The sequence below is a fragment of the Euleptes europaea genome, chromosome 17 (assembly GCF_029931775.1).
Source record: "Euleptes europaea isolate rEulEur1 chromosome 17, rEulEur1.hap1, whole genome shotgun sequence".
In the NCBI taxonomy this organism is placed as follows: Eukaryota; Metazoa; Chordata; class Lepidosauria; order Squamata; family Sphaerodactylidae; genus Euleptes; species Euleptes europaea.
Genome location: NC_079328.1, coordinates 2,360,776 through 2,377,785, shown reverse-complemented (window position 1 = coordinate 2,377,785; position 17,010 = coordinate 2,360,776). Strand labels below are relative to the sequence as shown.

Here is a 17,010-nt window from a genome sequence, read left to right as displayed (position 1 = left end):
GTTATCATATCCCCTCTTTGTTGAAGTGTGTTTTATTAGTTCTAGCCCACTTCTCCAGCCTGTCAAGATCATCCTGCATCTTGGCTCTGTCTTCTACCGTATTTGCTACCCCTCCCAATTTAGTATCATCTGCAAATTTAATAAGCATCCCCTCTATTCCTTCATCCAAATCATTTATAAAGATGTCGAACAACACAGGGCCCAGCACAGATCTCTGAGAAACTCGATTAGTCACTTCTCTCCAAGTGGATGAGGAACCATTAACTAGCACTCTTTGGGTACTCTTTTAGAAAGGATGGATCTGATTACTAAGAGCCAGCATGGGTTTCTCAAGAATAAGTCATGTCAGACTAATCTTATCTCCTTTTTTGAGAAAGTTACTACCTTGCTGGATCAGGGGAATGCTGTAGACATAGTTTATCCAGATTTCAGTAAGGCTTTTGATAAGGTTCCACATAGTATTCTAGTTGACAAATTGGGAAAATGTGGGTTAGATCCTATTATTAACATCATAAGAACATAAGAAAGGCCCTGCTGGATGAGACCAAGGCCCATCAAGTCCAGGAGTCTGTTCACACAGTGGCCAACCAGGTGCCTCTAGGAAGCCACTAACAAGATGAGTGCAGCAGCACCATCCTACCTGTGTTCCACCGCACCCAAAATAATATTGTTAGATAAAAAAATATTGTTAGATGGATCTGCAACTGGTTGACAGATCGTACCCAAAGAGTGCTAGTTAATGGTTCCTCATCCACTTGGAGAGAAATGACTAGTGGAGTTCCTCAAGGATCTGTGCTGGGCCCTGTGTTGTTCGACATCTTTATAAATGATTTGGATGAAGGAATAGAGGGGATGCTTATTAAATTTGCAGATGATACTAAATTGGGAGGGGTAGCAAATACGGTAGAAGGCAGAGCCAAGATGCAGGATAATCTTGACAGGCTGGAGAAATGGGTTAGAACTACAACTTCAACAAAGACAAATGTAAAGTTCTGCATTTAGGTAGGAAAAATCAAATGCATAATTATAGGATGGGGGAGACTTGTTTGAGCAGTAGTGTGTGTGAAAAGGATCTTGGGGTCTTAGTAGACCAAACACTGAACATGAGTCAGCAGTGTGATGCTGTAACTAAAATGGCAAACACAATCTTGGGCTGCATCAACAGAAGTATAGTGTCCAGATCACGCAAAGTGATGGTATCGCTTTACTCCGCTCTGGTTAGACCTCAACTAGAGTACTGTGTTCAGTTTTGGGCACCACAATTTAAAAAGATGTAGACAAGCTGGAACGTGTCCCCAGGAGGGCAACGAAGATGGTGAGGGGTCTGGACACCAAGTCCTATGAGGAAAGGTTGAAGGAGCTGGGTATGTTTAGCCTGAAGAGGAGAAGACTGAGAGGGGATATGATAACCATGTTCAAGTACTTGAAGGGCTGTCATATAGAGGAGGGTGCCAAGTTCTTTTCTGCTGCTCAAGAAGGTCGGACCAGAACCAACGGGTTGAAATTAAATCAAAAGAGTTTCCATCTAGACATTAGGAAGAATTTTCTAACAGAGCGGTTCCTCAGTGGAACAGGCTTCCTCGGGAGGTGGTAAGCTCTCCTTCCTTGGAGGTTTTTAAGAAGAGGTTAGATGGCCATCTGTCAGCAATGCTGATTCTGTGACCTTAGGCAGATGATGAGAGGGAGGGCATCTTGGCCATCTTCTGGTCACTAGGGGTGTGGAGGGGGGAGGTAGTTGTGAATTTCCTGCATTGTGCAGGGGGTTGGACTTGATGGCCCTGGTGGTCCCTTCCAACTCTATGATTCTATGGGTACAATCTGTCAACCAGTTGCAGATCCACCTAACAATAATAGGATCTAACCCACATTTTCCCAATTTGTCAAGTAGAATACTATGCGGTATCTTATCAAAAGCCTTATTGAAATCTAGATCAACTATGGGGGTTACCGCACTTGTATTCCCAGCTATGTATTAAAAGTTTGAAAATGTTATAAAAATACTGTTCGCTCTTTGTTTGTCCCCTTTAGCAGTGAAGACGTTTTCCAACCATTTATAAGCCGTGGTATCCGAAAACCCTTTTAAAGCGATGTTTTTTATAACGTTTTCAAACTCTTAATACATCGCTGCGAATACAAAGTTTGGTAACCCCCTATGTCTACAGCATTCCCCTGATCCAGCAAGCTGGTAACTTTCTCAAAAAAGGAGATAAGATTAGTCTGACATGACTTATTCTTGAGAAACCCTTGCTGGCTCTTAGTGATCAGATCCATCCTTTCTAAATGCTCAAGGACTGGCTGTTTGATGATTAAATCAAAAGAGTTTCCGTCTTGACATTAGGAAGAATTTTCTAACAGTTAGAGGAGTTCCTCAGTGGAACAGACTTCCTCGAGAGGTGGTAAGTGCTCCTTCCCTAGAGGTTTTTAAGCAGAGGCTGGATGGCCATTGTCGGCAATGCTGATTCTATGACCTTGGGCAGTTCATGGGAGGGAGGGCATCTTGGCCATCTTGTAGGGGTCACTGAGGGTGTGTGTGGGAGGTAGTTGTGAGTTTCCTGCATTGTGCAGGGGGTTGGACTAGATGACCCTGGTGGGACCTTCCAACTCTATGATTCTATGATTCTAAGTATCCCTGGAGTAGGATATTCAGTGTTGGCCTCAGAAGAGGGCTAGATTAGGGCATGTCAGACACACTCTTGGAACCAGCCAGCCATAGAAACAATGGGCCTGGCCCTGGAGCCGAAACAGTCGGGCTGAATAACTGCTGGGACACCAGGAGGGGCTGGAAGGCTGTACTCTCTGAGCTAGAAAATCCTGCCGGAAGGGACATCCAGGGAAGGAACGGACATGAGTCCGCTGGAACATGCTGATGGGCTTGAAGGAGAGTGAGGCAGCCAAGGTTTTGACTGTTCCCTCCTAACCAGAAATGGGAAATTGCTCCAAAAGTCCTGCAACATCTCATTTTTCTGCTGGGAGGAGTTCCCAGGAAAGGATATAAGCACAGCGCTCTCTCTCTCATTCAAGCTCTGTCAGTGCCAGTGACTTGAAGGCACATGAAGGAGTCATCAGTCATACCCTGTTTCCTTCTCCAACCAGAAGGGAGGGTGTACCTGGGTATGGGAGGGCCAGGGTCCCTTTAAACATGAAGCCAGTTCTGACCAGAAAGCTCGCACAATATCCCCTGCCCCTTCCGTCTTTCTGAGTTAGGGTAGGTGGCTGCAACGCCAAACCTCTGCTGGTGGGAGGAAGGTGCCTTCTTGCTCCACTCGCTGCAGGATCCTGTCCCTTTCCAGATTATCTCCTCCCCCCCCCCCCACGTTATCTTGGACTAAGTGTTTTAGCTGCATAGATTACCCAACTGAACAGCACAGTGTTTCTGTGGTTTGCTGTGTTATGCCTGTATGCAGAGGCTGCACATGGACAGTTTTCTTAAATGAGACATCTGCCGGCATAAATGAGCAAGTCAGTTCCAGGTGTAATTTAAAGCTTTCTACCTGGTGACACTTGATAGAGATGTAGGCCCTGTCTTGATTGCTTTGTGTGTGTGTGTGTGTGTGTGTGTGTGTGTGTGTGTAGGGGGAGGGTATCACTGATGAGCATCCCGCTCTGCTTAATCTGTCGGGGAGTGAGTGCTGCTGGTGCCTCCGCTGCACTGCAGCTTGGCTTTGTGTCACATGCGTACTTTAAACTGCATGAAGGCTTGATGCCTTGCTTCAGAATTAATCCACTACTAGTGAGAGACAGGATTTGAGGACTTGTCCGGAACGAGAGGGCAGCTGTCAGCTTTCTGCTGTTTCATGTTTTAACATCGGAGGAGCTGGACTTTTGAGAATGAGTGAACAGGACTGTGAAGAAAGTGGCCCAAGCACCGGTGAGTCTAATTTTTTAATTAAAAGAAGAAAGAGAAAAGCAGTGTTTTTTTACAAGATGCTCATTGTTCCTAATGCAGTGGGAAACTAGCAGAAGTCACAGAATCTTCCTCAGAGATTTTTTCCCCTGGTTTTTAACCACAATTGCTTTACTTTCTACAGTTCAGTCCATTACATCGTATTGGAATTTGGTTGCAATGTGCTATGAGTTAATGTATTTAATTTTGGTGATGCATTATCAGAGTCCTCTGTTACATAAGTCAGATTAAGTACTTCTTATTCTGTTCTTTAGTATAGTTTTAGTAAACAAAGCTTGCTGTAAATACTTAGAAGATGGGATGGTTTTTAGTAGTTATGTGGGGAAGAGTAAAGATTTATAAAATGTACAGTTTCCAGTAAATTACTCTAAGTATCTTATAGTTCATTTCAGGAGTTCTGTTGTGTAAATTATAGCTTATAGTAAAAGCACAAAAAATATGGAAGTACAAAAAAGTATAAATTGTATTTTTAGTCTGATGTAACTTTTTAGAAGCAAAATTGAAATCCTGTAAACAGACCTAATAATTAAATGTGATATAATTTATTGGGGTTAGGACTGAAATTTATCAAAGCACTAAAATTTAGTGATAAATGTTTCAGAACTTGACTTGTGTTCCAGATAATAATACTCAAACTGCAGAGATGCAATATCAAGCAAACAATGTGTTTGAGCCAGAAAAAAGGAAAGTACAATTGGGACAGTAGTAGAACTCTAGGGCTGTTGTCCACACCTCCCCCTTTTCTGCAAGTGGTATACTTTTGAACTAAAGTAAGCTGAAGCAAGATCACTGGTGGAAAACCAAGTGGGTTACTAGCATAATGAAGGGAACTATACAGTTCCCCGCCACATCCGTTCTTATTGTGTCCAGTATTTCCCTGCACACCAGCAGCCCTCCTATGCTCAAAGAGCTGCACTGAAGTCACATAGAATGGCCACAATACAGCACTTCACAATATCAAAAATACATTCAACATCCAATCTTATCTATTAACAATGGGTATCCGAAGGAACGCTGACGACTCTATTTGTGTAAGCTGAACGCTACATTATATCAAACGTGCCACAGACGTGCATGCAGCATGAAGTTAATAACACGGCAAGCATCAAAAGGAAACCAATGAAGTACGTAGTACGAAATGGCTTGAGTGCCTCTGGAGGATTTTTTGCCCGTTTTTCATCTGGAATATAGTGCTGCACACTTGGTGCATATCGGAACTGTCTCTACTCTAGGCTGCAAGTCATAATTGGGACATTTTTTGGCTGTAATATTAAGGTGCACTTTTTGTACTTACTACTATTATTGATACTGTGGTTTAGGCTATGTGCCATAATTGAAACATCTGGATGTAATTGGTCTATTATGGTTTGTGTGTCTTGTGATATGTATATATGTATATGTATGTGTGTGTGTGTATATATATATATATATGTATAGGACTAGTAGTTGTGCACACTTAGGATTATATTGGATTGTTAATAGATAAGATTGGATGTTGAATATATTTTTGATATTGTGAAGTGCTGTATTGGGGCCATTCTATGTGAATTCAGTTACGCTGTTCCTATTGCGTAGGTTGGTGTTGTGTTTAGTTCCAAAGAGCTGAACTGGCAAGAAGGTGCTGCATCTCACATGGGTTGTTTCCTGGAAACTCTATAACTTCTTACTAATTAACAGCGATAAATGACATGGGTGTTTAATACTGTGATTTTAATTCTTCTTTGTGAGATGCATTGAGAGCCCCATTCAGAGTCTAAGGTGGGGTAGTACTTTTTAAGGTAAAAAAGGTAAAGGTAGTCCCCTGTGCAAGCACCAGGTCATTACTGACCCATGGGGTGATGTCACATCCCGACGTTTACTAGGCAGACTATGTTTTACATGGTGGTTTGCCATTGCCTTCCCCAGTCATCTACACTTTACCACCAGCAAGCTGGGTACTCATTTTACCCACCTTGGAAGGATGGAAGGCTTAGTCAACCTTGACCCGGCTACCTGAAACCGACTTCCGCCGGGATCAAACTCAGGTCGTGAGCAGAGCTTTTGACTTCAGTACTGCAGCTGATCACTCTGCGCCACGGGGCTCCTTTTAAAGAGAAATGTATAAAACCATCTTGCAAGTCATCTTTCAGACCTTACTGCCTGTAACTTTTTTTAACTTGTTTACCTGACCACACATACAGTTGTTAACTTTGGCACGTTGTCAGCCAAAGAAAAACGATGCGTGTGGTGGGGAGGGGGACACAGAACAGTGACGATTCTCTTGTGTTTTATAAGAGTGTTTTTGCCTAGTCACCCTGAGATTATTCTGTTTTGTCATCTGCAGCTATGCAAATGGCTCTTTACAAGCCTGAAAATAAAAATCTGTAATATTTAATTTGCTATTTTGGGGGGTTCCAAAATTGTAGTATGGGCTACTAAAGGCTTACTGAAAGAAATCAAAGACATGCACATATTTGCTTTTATATAGATCGGTCATATGGCCCTTTGATGTGACAAGTAAATGTTTGGGACCAGTAAATACTGCAGTAAACACTGTTCTAGCACTGTTTCAGTGTGATCCTAGACACTGTGCTGGATGGAAGTGTTGCACACCGACTTAGGAACTTTATACAGTGAAATTGGTCAGTGCAGAAGAGCATTCAATTACATTTCAACAGCATCATCCAGACTTTTCTGGGAGGAAATGCTCTGGTGGAGGCACATCTGGCGCAACGTGTGCTTAAAAGCAGAAAGTCCCAATTTCCGTCCCTGGAATCTCCAGGAAAAGGATCTCTGGTCGCGGGTGCTGCTCCTCAGAGTAGACAGTATCATAGAATCATAGAATTGGAAGGGGTTCTAAATTTTTATTGGCGTAATGCTGCAATAAATGTTCCTGTTGAGTTGGAAGGGACCACCAAAGTCCAACCCCCTGCATAATGCAGGAAATTCACAACTACCTCCCCCCCACACCTAGTGACCAGAAGATGACCAAGATGCCCTCCCTCTCATCATCTGCCTAAGGTCACAGAATCAGCATTGCTGACAGATGGCAATCTAACCTCTTCTTAAAAACCTCCAGGGAAGGAGAGCTTACCACCTCCCGAGGAAGCCTGTTCCACTGAGGAACCGCTCTAACTGTTAGAAAATTCTTCCTAATGTCTAGACGGAAACTCTTTTGATTTAATTTCAACCCGTTGGTTCTGGTCCGACCTTCTTGGGCAACAGAAAACAACTCGGCACCATCCTCAATATGACAGCCCCTCAAGTACTTGAACATGGTTATCATATCCCCTCTCAGTCTTCTCCTCTTCAGGCTAAACATACCCAGCTCCTTCAACCTTTCCTCATAGGACTTGGTGTCCAGACCCCTCACCATCTTTGTTGCCCTCCTCTGGACATGTTCCAGCTTGTCTACATCTTTTTTAAATTGTGGTACCCAAAACTGAACACAGTACTCTAGTTGAGGTCTAACCAGAGCGGAGTAAAGCGATACCATCACTTCGCATGATCTGGACACTATACTTCTATTGATGCAGCCCAAGACTTCATTTGTCTTTTTAGCTACCGCATCACACTGCTGACTCATGTCTCATCACACTGCTGACTCTACTAAGACCCCAAGATCCTTTTCACACACACTACTGCTCAGACAAATCTCCCCCATCCTATAATTATGCATTTGATTTTTCCTACCTAAATGCAGAACTTTACATTGTCTTTGTTGAAGTGCATTTTATTAGTTCTAGCCCATTTCTCCAGCCTGTCAAGATCATCCTGCATCTTGGCTCTGCCTTCTACCGAATTTGCTACCCCTCCCAATTTATTATCATCTACAAATTTAATAAGCATCCCCTCTATTCCTTCATCCAAATCATTTATAAAGATGTTGAACAACACAGGGTCCAGAACAGATCCCTGAGGAACTCCACTAGTCACTTCTCTCCAAGTGGATGAGGAACCGTTAACTAGCACTCTTTGGGTACGATCTGTCAACCAGTTGCAGATCCACCTAACAATAATAGGATCTAAACCACATTTTCCCAATTTGTCAACTAGAATACTATGTGGAACCTTATCAAAAGCCTTACTGAAATCTAGATAAACTATGTCTCCCCTGATCCAGCAAAGTAGTAACTTTCTCAAAAAAGGAGATAAGATTAGTACTGAGCTCATGGACCAATAGTGTGATTTGGTAGATGCCTTTATTTTTTCACATGTTACTCTGTACTCATTTGGAACTTTTAAACTATTGTTGTAAACCTACAACTTGTGGCTTTGGCAGAGGTTAATTTTAACACGCCATTGCTGTCAAATATTTTTGTTTTTTAAAACTGAGCTGTACTGATTAATTTTGATGCAAGTTTTTGATTTGATTTGTATGCTGTTTTACAAGTTACTTGCTCTTAAGGCAGAAAAGTATGATAGAAATGTAAATGTAAATCAATACAGCACTGCGGCTATTCATTTCTGTTGGACTAGTATGCTGCTGGTGTAGTAAAGTGTACTGCATAACTAGTGCAAACGTTTTCATAGAATCATAGAGTAGGAAGGGACCACCAGGGTCATCTAGTTCAACTCCCTACACAGTGCAGGAAATTCACAACTACCTCCCCCACACACCCCCAGTGACCCCTACTCCATGCCCAGAAGATGCCCAAGATGCCCTCCCTCTCATGAACTGCCTAAGGTCATAGAATCAGCATTGCTGACAGATGGCCATCTAGCCTCTGCCTAAAAACCTCCAGGGAAGGAGAGCTTACCACCTCCCGAGGAAGCCTGTTCCACTGAGGAACCGCTCTAACTGTTAGAAACTTCTTCCAAATGTCTAGACGGAAACTTTTGACTTAATTTCAACCCGTTGGATCTGGTCTGACCTTCTGGGGAAACAGAAAACAACTCAGCACCATCCTCTATATGACAGTCCTTCAAGTACTTGAAGATGGTTATCATATCCCCTTTTGCAAATCAATTGAAAGGAAAGCGTCACTTAAGCTCCTTTTCTTCCAAACATGCTTACCTGAGGCATGCCTTCTATGATGCACCCCCCTTTCAACCACTTAAATACCCCACTCTCTCAGCCCAACCGTATATGCTGAGGGAAAAGCGTTGGCCTGAGTATATTTGTAAAGAGATTATTTTCCTTCTCCTCCAGTCCCACACCAGTATTTACGTCAGAGAGAAAAAGGGCACAAGAGACTTTTTAACTTAAACAGACAAAACAGGGATGTTTATTGAACAGAACTCACAGAGATTGATTTTCAAGGAAAAGGCAGAAATTGGAGGGAAAACTAAAAGTCAGGTTTATCTACACAAGATTACTTCAGAGAGATATCTTAGATGTTTTCTTCACTCAAGTTCCTTTAGTTCTTAGTTTCACGCTTAGTTCTGTCCCTCAGAACTGTTACTCAGATTCCTACTCTCAGACTCTGTCCCCAGCCTAGCTCACAGGAGCAAAGGAAGTCTGAGTTCCTTTCCCTCCTCAGAGAACTCACAGAAGTTTGGGGAAGTATCCAAAATCCCTCTTCCAGTTCTCTCTGATTACCCCATACCAGTGGCTGTAATCCTCCACACCTCCCTGCTACCGGAATAGCACTACCTCAGAGACTAATTCCCCTTTGTGACCTGAGAATGGGCCCTCTCTAACCCAATTCTCACTCCTGTCACTACCACAGGTTGTGTGTGTCAATAGCTTTGGCTTTAACAGAACCCCCCTCGGGTTCACAGAGTACAGTCTGGCTTCCGCTCAGTCTCGCTACCAAGCTCAGAATCTATCACAGCCTTCTCTGGCTGGTTCCAATATTAGGACTCCTTTCACAGCCTCCTCTCAGGCTGGGTCCCAAGCTTCGACTCCTTTCACAGGCTGGTTCCTAAGCTTCCAATCTATCACAGCCTCCTCTCAGGCTGGGTCCCAAGCTTCGACTCCTTTCACAGCCTCCTCTCAGGCAGGGTCCCAAGCTTCGACTACTTTCACAGCCTCCTCTCATGCTGGGTCCCAAGCTTCGACTACTTTCACAGCCTCCTCTCAGGCTGGGTCCCAAGCTTCGACTCCTTTCACAGCCTCCTCTCAGGCTGGGTCCCAAGCTTCGAATGCTTTTCTGTCTCTCAGAGCTCAGAGTGTCAGCTCTCTGGCTCCGCCCACTCTTGGACTGTCAGCTCTTGCTGCAGATTAACCCCTTATCCATCACCTTTTCAGTGATAACATTCTCCCTTAAGTGGTAACGTTGGCATATAAAAACCAACTCTTCTTCAGAACCCTATGATGAGACTGCAATTCAAATACAGTTTCTTGGAAGTAAACCCCATTGAATAAAATGGGACTTCTTCTGAGTTGGCCTGTTTCCTTTGTGCAGCCAGATTGTAGTTGAGGCCTTGAGGTATCATCTGTTGCTCTGTAAATAATAACTCGAGTTCTACAAAAATGGAATTTCTTTTGCATGGTATTTATACAAAAGGACATTAAAACATATTTTAAAGCTGATCAGATTAATTCATTCCAGAGGATGTGATTTTTTGCAAATGGCTGTATTTTAAGGTTTTGATTTGCCTTGCTTGAAGTGGTATTTTATCTCCCAGTGTAAAATTATTGCAAACAACATGCAACTAGTATGGTTGGTGTTACGCTGACTTATTACAGTCTCTGCCTCAGCACTAAATTTTGGCTTTGGTATGCAAGTGGCAAAATAGATATACAGTTTGCACACAGAGTCTCTATGGATGGTGCTGCTGCAGTCGTCTTGTTTGTGGCATCCTAGAGGCACCTGGTTGGCCACTGTGTGAACAGACTGCTGGACTTGATGGGCCTTGGTCTGATCCAGCAGGGCCTTTCTTATGTTCTTATGATGTAGATAACAGAAACAGATCTTAGGTCTGTTAAAGCACTAACAAAGATTTTTTGTAAGAAGAAAAGTAAACCAAAATCTGTACATTGTTAAACTTCTGAATTGCAAGCTCAATTATGTATTCAAGAGCTGTTTTTGGGTGGTAAAATGTTTTGTGTTTTATCTTGTTTTATCTGGCGAAGGGCCGTAAATAAATTATCTATCTATCTGGGTGGTAAAATGGAACATCAGGAAATGTACACTTGGAATCTTAAGAGCTGAATCTGTTAGCCTAGTGTGACTTTTTAATAATTTGGGATGTAAATCCCAGAAGAGACATGCGGCGCCGGTGTCAGGGGCGTTCCTTGGAGTGGAGCTGACGTTAGCTTCCACAGGCCGGGAAAGCCCCCTCCAGGAACAGCGTTGCTGCGCACTGGTTTTTCCTGATGCAGCCTTGCTGTTTGCAATGGGGGAAAATACTCCATTTTTTCTTTTTTAAATTTAAAAAGGCTTTTTGAAGCCTTTTGGAGGCCGGGGGACCTCTTTGGAGGTGCTGCGGCGGCACCTCAGCCACGCTGTCTCCTCTCTTTGAAAGGCTCGGGAATGGGCTGTAACAGTGCAGTCTTAAACAGAGTTACACCCATTTAAATCTATTGAAGTAACCTTAAAAGGATACAATTCTGATTAAGATTGCACTGTAAGAACCAAATGTCTTTACAATCCTGTGCAGAGTTACTCAAATCTAAGCCTTTTGATTTCAGTGGGCATAGACTGGAGTAATTCTGCGTAGGATTGCATTTTTGAATGTTAGTAAAACCTGTCCCCCGTGTAAGGAAGGGAATTTCAGATAACTTTAAATGAGCTTGTTTGTGAAGCTTGCAATGACTTCATTCCCTTTTGGGATGAATGTCTCTCTTTTCCAGCCTTTTAAGCTGAATAAGTTTTTTGTACAAGAGAATGATGACCTTATTGATTCTAAGCTAAGTATCATGTCTGTAACACTGTACCAAAATGTTAAAAGTGAGACGTTTGTAGGTGAGTACATCTTTTTTGTGTATGCAGATCAGCTGTCAAAATTGATCTCTGTCACCTTTGGTTAAGACTTCAGGGTTGGCAGGCTGCCCAGGGCCCTGAAAAGCTGGGCAGGAGATGCCGATGCTGACTGCTAGATGGGCTGGGTGTAAGCCAAAAGATGCTCTGTGTTCTTATAGATGTGAACATGGAGTATCATTGTTAACAGAGCTGCTCATCTAAATGACAGAAAGCAGCTCCTCTGAATAGATGGTTCTCTTCGTGTGTGTGTTTCAGCTGCAGTTCAGTGCTGCAGCTTCAGTTGTACAAATAATCTTTTTTTGTTGAATGGTGAATGCTCAGAGTATACTGGGTTTTTTTTTCTTTTCCAAATCCTGTGTTCAAGATAAAGGGGCCAAAGCAAGTTGAGAATGTCTGCTCTTGTACATTATTTCCTCATGGTGTGTGTGTGTGTGTGTGTGGGGGGGGTCCATTGTTGACCCTCAACAATATTTTAACACTACATGATATTTCATGTGCCTGTAATCATATTATACAATGAACGTTTGAGGACGGTTTGATTATTTTAATTATGACAATTACACAGTAGATGTGTGGTTGTACCTGTAACCAACAGGCTGTTTGTTTATAGGTTGATATCCTAACTTAGCCCTAATGTTAAGGGCAGGTTTAAAACAAGAAACCAGAACAAAGTACCAACACGTACCTGAGTACAGGTGATTTAGCAAAACATATGCACTAGTTTATTAATACACTTCAGAGCATCAAGCATATTACCAGCGCACCAATTGATTAGAAGCTGATAGTTGATAGTCGTGTGTAGAGCCAATACTAGTAATGATTCCTGCATGTGGACAAATAAAAAATGTCAATGCATAGCTCCAGCTTAAAGATATAGTAGTGACAAATTTTATGTAGTGGCCTTTAGGACAACCTCTCCCCCATTACAGAGTCTTTTACAACAGGCCTTGGCAAGTTCTCTTTGGCTGTAGCAGCCAGCCCAAAAATTTTAGAGGCCAGACTAGTATTTTAGCATTCAAGGTTATATTGGACCATATTTTCTAATTATTGCTACCACAAAAAATACCAGACACCATGGCAACTTGGTGTCTGGGATTTGTCAAGCCCTGGTTTACAATCATATTTTTAACAAGGATCTTTTAACATTAATTACCGCTCAAAGTATTTACAAGTGATAGACTGAAAACGAAAGAGGAACAGCCTCGGTGAGCCACTTCTCCAAGCTTCCTTGTCACATCTACTGCCAGAGTGGGCTGTCAATCAGGTCTTTTAGATCTGTCCAGTGCCGCTGGCACTGGGTAGTGATTTGCACATCTTCCAAGTAATAAAAATTCTGGATGAAATATACATTTTCAGGCAACAGTGAAATTATTCTTTTGTTAATAAAACGGTCATGATTTTTGCTCCCATTAGCCTGACTCTGCATCATTCCGGCTGAATGCAGATAGCATAATTGTTCTCTGAACATGTTGAGGACTGTTTTTATAGAAACTGTTAGGGTAGGCAAGGGTGACAGCTGATCCTGTGTGGCTGTCAGAAGAATGTACTATGGTAGTCTACGTTGTTAATTTAGATGTGATGGCTGCTATGCTTGTAGTTGTGGTACAAGAGGGAGACTGAGGCAACTGGCATCAACATAGCCATCTGCTATGTTCTCTTGATTGTTCCGGGGAGAATAAGTTGAGTTTTACAGTTTACCTTGGTAAAAGCTGAAGCTGCCAATGTTTAAAATAGCATAACCCAAATAACTGAGCAAGTTCTGCAGATTCTGAAGAAGACATAGTAAGGACAAGTATTTATGTAGCACTTTAGGGTGCTCAAATGGTATCATTTTCTTGGTAACTCTTTCAACCGTCCTGTACAGTGGACTAATATTCTCTCAATGCAGATGAGAGGCAGAGAGAGAGAGAGTAGCTTACCTAAGGCCAGCTACGGAATTCATGACTGTGGAGGTGTTAATTGTTTCAAATCATTTGAAAAGTATGCACTCAGTTCAGTAATGCATTTACTTAAAATCATTGAAATGTTCATCAAAATGACCCCCGTCTTTCAAAAACTGCCAATTTCTATTGCCCATTTCTATTCCCTTTCTGGCCTTCAAGGGTTAGTTTTAAGCCAATGACTTTCACTTAGAAGCTTTACAGAGGTTTCAGGCTCTTAAATATACCAGAGGATGGATGGTAGCTTATAAATGACAGATTTGCCTATGAAATTCTTAGAATTTAGAATGCAGACATGGTTATTCAAGCTGCTTGGCAAAAATTATGTCAGATCCAGTTTATTAAAGACCCAGTGCATTGGGGAGGGGTGTGATAATGACCAGGGGAAAGGACTGCAGCAGAAAATATGAGTAATAGATGACAGATGTAAGATGACAGAGTTTTCAAGAATGCTGAAGGTAGCTGGCAAGATCTGCCAGTGGTCTTAAAGTATTCTTTTAAATGTAACGTGATACTCTAGACATAATCCTACATGTCCATTGCGGTGTGTACAAAAAGGTGTTTTCATCTTGCTTTCAATAAAAGCCGTTCATCACGCACCCATATTTTATAATGTTCTAGACACTGACTTGAGTGTAAATGATGCATTCCAACACAGGCAAGGATTGCTACTGGGACAGTGATATTGAGAGATAAGCCACCCACTGTAGGCTCTGGGAACTAGCAGTATTCTTCTGAGAATATTAAATGCTTTATTAGCATATTCCCAGTTTATAATTTAGGAATAATAGCTTTGTAAAGCTTTCGACTTGTGTGTCTGCATATAACAGTAACGTGAGTTGACCTTAGGGATGGGTTATTAAGATTGCAACTATTTTCTTGTGTGCCATGGATGTTGTAGAAAACTGCTTAGTGATCGCTAGTTTAGAAACTGAGGAGATAGTACCTTGAATTACTTGCTTAAAAAAAAAAGCCTCCATCTGATGCGTCTTCCAGATCTCCTCCTTTGTAAGATCCACAAGTCTTGCTGATTCATTCCCTGTATTGGTTTGACAGGTAAGTTTTCTCTGAATCCAGAAGAGAAGATTAGTGCTGGGTTAGCCCTGGTTAGGTTAGACCTGGGTCTTACCCATGAAAGTTGTAGTTAGGTTAAGAGGGTAACCTCAAGAAGAAGTTGGATAATAAAGTGCAGACAAGTGGAAGTCAGCAGTAAACTGTACAGTCAGGGCAAAAAGCCAGACCAGAAATTTAGAAAACAGTTTGAGGTTTTCAAGAGGCCTTTTTAAGTCTGATTAACATGCTATTCAGACAAGAGAATTGGAGAAGAGAACCTGAAACAGGGCAAATGTTTAATGACTGCTTGGTTGTGCCAGTTAATGGGTACTTCTGGCCACAGACCCAGGCTTTTTCTTGTGACTGTGTCAGACTTGGCACACTCCCTCATCTGTTCTCGGCTTCCCCCCAAAACATTTATCAGGAAGTGCTTATGCCTGGTCTTGGAACCCAGCTAGGGAAAAATGTATCTGGAGGGGAAAGCTGAGGGTGGATTGGGATGGGAGTGCAGCACATGAACACAAGAAGCTGCCTTATAGTGGTCCATCAAGGTCAATCTTGTTTACTCAGACTGGCGGTGGCTCTCCAGGGTCTTAGGCAGAAGTCTTTCACATCACCTCCTACCTGATCCTTTGAACTGGAGATGCCAGGGATTGAACCTGGGATCCTCTGCATGCCAGGCAGATGCTTTATCACTGAGCCAAAACCGGGACTTGAATGACCGTGTGACCCGCCTGCAGGACCAAATGGAACGTTTGTTTCGAGAGAACGACCGCTTACAACAAGCACTAGCTACTCCGGCCCAACCGATACCAGCTCAACCAATTCTACCTGGTCCTGGAGCCCCAGTTGGGCCAGCTCAGCCAATTCTACCCGGCCCCGGGGCCCCAGTTATGCCAGCCCCCGGGGCCCCGGTTGTACCAGCTCCTGGAGCGCCGCTGCAGCCGCCCCCAGGGCAACCGCCAGCTCCTGGAGCACCGTTACAGCCGCCCCCAGGGCAGCCTCTGCCCATACAATGGAAGCAACCTAGGTTGAAAACGACCTACGACGGCTCAATCGAAACTCTACCCTGTTTCCTACATCATGTGGACAGTTACATGAGGGAACAAGGACAGTACTTCCCCACCGAGGACAGCCGAGTTCGTTTCGTTGCCTCTTTATTGATGGGGAAAGCGGCCGACTGGATGGTCCTCCAATTTGACACTCGGGCCCGATCCATCCGCTCCCTTAACAACTTCATGTTCGCTTTGTGAAGACGGTTCGAGGATCCCTTTATGGGGGAACGAGCCAAAGCGGAACTTTTGCAACTCAGGCAAGGCTCCTCTCCGGTTCGGGAATTCGCATACGAATTCCAAAGACTTGCTAGTAAAATAGTGGACTGGCCTGAAGCTACCCTTATCCACTATTTCCGAGAAGCCTTGCATCCGGACATTTTGAACTGGTCGTACATGCGGGGTGACCCTGATACCTTGAAGGATTGGATTTTACTGGCGGAGGAAGTAGAGAGCCGCCGACTATTCATTTCCCTGGTCCGGCATCGGACCAAAGACAAAAGCAGCCAGAAACCTCTCCCCAAAGCTTCAATTCCCAGCCCGTGGAGACCCACGCGGCCCCCTCAGGATCGCGAATCCTGATTCCAGAGGGGAGCCTGTCTCGTTTGCGGTGCTATGGGTCACTTCGCAGCGACTTGCCCTCAGCGTCCGGATCTCCCTCGACCGGACGCACCGCCTCGGGCTCAAGGACGGCCCCAACGCAGAGGCAACGCGGCCACCCGCAGCGCAGCGCCGGGATGACCCACACCCTCTGCACTTCATGTCAGGGAACTGTCCAGTCTCCCTACACCTATCGACCCCTCAGGGTCTCGGATTACAAGTGCCCCATTGGGGGACAGCTCTCCTTCCTCGGACGAGGATCGTCACTGGGATTGCCCAGTTCTTAACCTGGAATCTCCTCTTGACCTATCAAAAAAAGGACACCGTCTGCGGTGAGTGGAGCGTCCCCGCAGACCCCTGCAGCTTCCTCTGCAAAACCCAAGGCTCCTGTTATGGTGAGTGAAGTCGAAAATACTGTGTATGTGGACGTGGTGTTACAACTTTATAAAAAAGGCCCCCAGTTACGTGTCAAAGCACTCATAGATTCCGGCTGCGGGCGCTCTTTAATCAATGAGGCCACTTTCGTAGCTCTCCAAGTCAAGTCCGAGAATCTACCGGCTCCCGTCCAGTTCGCCCAAATGGACGGCAGCCACTTTAAGGGGGGTCCAGTT

At 43.7% G+C, this 17,010-nt stretch overlaps 1 protein-coding gene across 2 annotated transcripts in view; it reads left to right on the top strand.

Annotated features, from left to right (window-relative positions):
- The first annotated feature begins 3,829 nt into the window (after positions 1 to 3,829).
- The window catches only part of SLC12A7 (solute carrier family 12 member 7), a 199,901-nt gene continuing 186,720 nt past the window's right edge, over positions 3,830 to 17,010 (top strand). For both annotated transcript variants that reach the window (XM_056862481.1, XM_056862480.1), the window contains exon 1: positions 3,830 to 3,868. The gene's annotated coding sequence lies outside the window, so the exon portion shown is untranslated. The remainder of the gene's footprint in view (positions 3,869 to 17,010) is intronic.